This window comes from Pseudophryne corroboree, chromosome 8 (genome assembly GCF_028390025.1).
Source record: "Pseudophryne corroboree isolate aPseCor3 chromosome 8, aPseCor3.hap2, whole genome shotgun sequence".
Classification (NCBI taxonomy): domain Eukaryota; kingdom Metazoa; phylum Chordata; class Amphibia; order Anura; family Myobatrachidae; genus Pseudophryne; species Pseudophryne corroboree.
In genome coordinates, this window is record NC_086451.1 from 163,486,015 (window position 1) to 163,489,917 (window position 3,903).

General features: G+C 35.1%; 1 non-coding gene across 1 annotated transcript; it reads left to right on the top strand.

Annotated features, from left to right (window-relative positions):
- The first annotated feature begins 2,279 nt into the window (after window positions 1–2,279).
- Window positions 2,280–2,353, top strand: TRNAS-ACU (transfer RNA serine (anticodon ACU)). The gene has a single exon. It is a non-coding gene; the product is annotated as a tRNA-Ser (tRNA).
- Window positions 2,354–3,903: the final 1,550 nt, after the last annotated feature.

A 3,903-nucleotide genomic window follows, 5' to 3' on the forward strand; every position in this document is an offset into this window, starting at 1 on the left:
TCCCAACCAGGGACGTAATTGACCTTGTTATCAGATTTTGGTGATCTTTAAGTAGACAAGTCAAAATTTCAAACCCCCTGTTCTGGTGTAGGGTACCTGGCCTTCTCTGATGTAATCAGAGTTAGATTTGATTCATTGATTTTATAAAAACAGCTAGGAAGCACAATTTAGCAGTGGGTTGCAGAGAAAAAGAAATATGCTGGCAAAAAAAATCCAGTTGAGTGATTAAACAGCTCTTCATTTTCTGGCTTTATTTTTATGCTAACAAATTTGTTCTCTGAAAAGTGTCCACAAAGCCAAGTCTCTGATTAACACCTTTGTAGGGATGGTTTTTCACCTATTACTAAATTAAACTTGCTTCATTGGAAAGGCAGCAAGATGCATCCTCATTTCAATGTCTACTGAAATAATACAGGTTGACACCAGGAAACATTAACGCCACTGCATCCTTGCTGCTTTCTCATGTAGAAGTCTGTTTAATGTGAAAACAAGGTGATATCTAATTAGCACACAGGTAAGGAATTAAGAAAATCTTTATTTAAGGGTGAAGATGTTTCTCACAAAATCGTTGCCCCAATGCATCATTGAAATTCAAGCTGGAAAGATGATTTTAATATATCACTTGTACATTTTGTATTGCTCTTCTGGTGACAATGTAGTTTGTTTTTGTCAATTACCCTTTTAATAATAGGGTAAAGAAAATTAAGTGGATTTTTTTAAAGAAAACTATACTGTCAATATACTATTCAAACAAATTAAAATGGTAAAAGTTATTGTACTTCAAGTAAAAATAAAAGAGCAAAATATCAATCCCAGTTTTGATTACTTAAATTAACAAAAAAAATGCATATAGCAAAGGATAGTTTCAATCTGCCTACCTCTGGGTTATGGGCCCAGCATGCTTCCATTGCAGTACTCTGCTGCACATGTAAGTGCAAGAGATCCTGAAGCACTCACTCATCATGGGAAAGTACCAATGTGTTTCTTCGTTGGTTGATGGAAGAAACATTTTACAAAAACTCTCCAGATTATTGACTTTTTAAAGTCTTTCTAGGAAACGTTCTAGATGTATGCTTATTAGCCTTTGTCAGTATGTGCATTTTGCAAAGTGTCTCTGTGGCGCAATCGGTTAGTGTGTCCGGCTACTAACCAAATGGTTGGTGGTTCAATCCCAACCAGGGACGTAATTGACCTTGTTATCAGATTTTGGTGATCTTTAAGTAGACAAGTCAAAATTTCAAACCCCCTGTTCTGGTGTAGGGTACCTGGCCTTCTCTGATGTAATCAGAGTTAGATTTGATTCATTGATTTTATAAAAACAGCTAGGAAGCACAATTTAGCAGTGGGTTGCAGAGAAAAAGAAATATGCTGGCAAAAAAAATCCAATTGAGTGATTAAACAGCTCTTCATTTTCTGGCTTTATTTTTATGCTAACAAATTTGTTCTCTGAAAAGTGTCCACAAAGCCAAGTCTCTGATTAACACCTTTGTAGGGATGGTTTTTCACCTATTACTAAATTAAACTTGCTTCATTGGAAAGGCAGCAAGATGCATCCTCATTTCAATGTATACTGAAATAATACAGGTTGACACCAGGAAACATTAACGCCACTGCATCCTTGCTGCTTTCTCATGTGGAAGTCTGTTTAATGTGAAAACAAGGTGATATCTAATTAGCACACAGGTAAGGAATTAAGAAAATCTTTATTTAAGGGTGAAGATGTTTCTCACAAAATCGTTGCCCCAATGCATCATTGAAATTCAAGCTGGAAAGATGATTTTAATATATCACTTGTACATTTTGTATTGCTCTTCTGGTGACAATGTAGTTTGTTTTTGTCAATTACCCTTTTAATAATAGGGTAAAGAAAATTAAGTGGATTTTTTTAAAGAAAACTATACTGTCAATATACTATTCAAACAAATTAAAATGGTAAAAGTTATTGTACTTCAAGTAAAAATAAAAGAGCAAAATATCAATCCCAGTTTTGATTACTTAAATTAACAAAAAAAATGCATATAGCAAAGGATAGTTTCAATCTGCCTACCTCTGGGTTATGGGCCCAGCATGCTTCCATTGCAGTACTCTGCTGCACATATAAGTGCAAGAGATCCTGAAGCACTCACTCATCATGGGAAAGTACCAATGTGTTTCTTCGTTGGTTGATGGAAGAAACATCTTACAAAAACTCTCCAGATTATTGACTTTTTAAAGTTTTTCTAGGAAACGTTCAAGATGTATGCTTATTAGCCTTTGTCAGTATATAATTTTTACAAAGTGTCTCTGTGGCGCAATTGGTTAGTGTGTCTGGCTACTATCCAAAAGGTTGGTGGTTCAATCCCACCCAGGGACGTAATTGACCTTGTTATCAGATTTTGGTGATCTTTAAGTAGACAAGTCAAATTTTCAAACCCCCTGTTATGGTGTAGGGTACCTGGCCTTCTCTGATGTAATCAGAGTTAGATTTGATTCAGTGATTTTATAAAAACAGATAGGAAGCACAATTTAGCAGTGGGTTGCAGAGAAAAAGAAATATGCTGGCAAAAAAAATCCAATTGAGTGATTAAACAGCTCTTCATTTTCTGGCTTTATTTTTATGCTAACAAATTTGTTCTCTGAAAAGTGTCCACAAAGCCAAGTCTCTGATTAACACCTTTGTAGGGATGGTTTTTCACCTATTACTAAATTAAACTTGCTTCATTGGAAAGGCAGCAAGATGCATCCTCATTTCAATTTCTACTGAAATAATACAGGTTGACACCAGGAAACATTAACGCCACTGCATCCTTGCTGCTTTCTCATGTGGAAGTCTGTTTAATGTGAAAACAAGGTGATATCTAATTAGCACACAGGTAAGGAATTAAGAAAATCTTTATTTAAGGGTGAAGATGTTTCTCACAAAATCGTTGCCCCAATGCATCATTGAAATTCAAGCTGGAAAGATGATTTTAATATATCACTTGTACATTTTGTATTGCTCTTCTGGTGACAATGTAGTTTGTTTTTGTCAATTACCCTTTTAATAATAGGGTAAAGAAAATTAAGTGGATTTTTTAAAGAAAACTATACTGTCAATATACTATTCAAACAAATTAAAATGGTAAAAGTTATTGTACTTCAAGTAAAAATAAAAGAGCAAAAATATCAATCCCAGTTTTGATTACTTAAATTAACAAAAAAAATGCATATAGCAAAGGATAGTTTCAATATGCCTACCGCTGGGTTATGGGCCCAGCATGCTTCCATTGCTGTACTCTGCTGCACATGTAAGTGCAAGAGATCCTGAAGCACTCACTCATCATGGGAAAGTACCAATGTGTTTCTTCGTTGGTTGATGGAAGAAACATCTTACAAAAACTCTCCAGATTATTGACTTTTTAAAGTTTTTCAAGGAAACGTTTTAGATGAATGCTTATTAGCCTTTGTCAGTATGGACTTTTGCAAAGTGTCTCTGTGGCGCAATCAGTTAGTGCGTATGGCTATTAACCAAAAGGTTGGTGGTTCAATCCCACCCAGGGACGTAATTGACCTTGTTATCAGATTTTGGTGATCTTTAAGTAGACAAGTCAAAATGTCAAACCCCCTCTTATGGTGTAGGGTACCTGGCCTTCTCTGATGTAATCAGAGTTAGATTTGATTCAGTGATTTTATAAAAACAGCTAGGAAGCACAATTTAGCAGTGGGTTGCAGAGAAAAAGAAATATGCTGGCAAAAAAATCCAATTGAGTGATTAAACAGCTCTTCATTTTCTGGCTTTATTTTTATGCTAACAAATTTGTTCTCTGAAAAGTTTCCACAAAGCCAAGTCTCTGATTAACACCTTTGTAAGGATGGTTTTTCACCTATTACTAAATTAAACTTGCTTCATTGGAAGGCAGCAAGATGCATCCTTATTTCAATGTC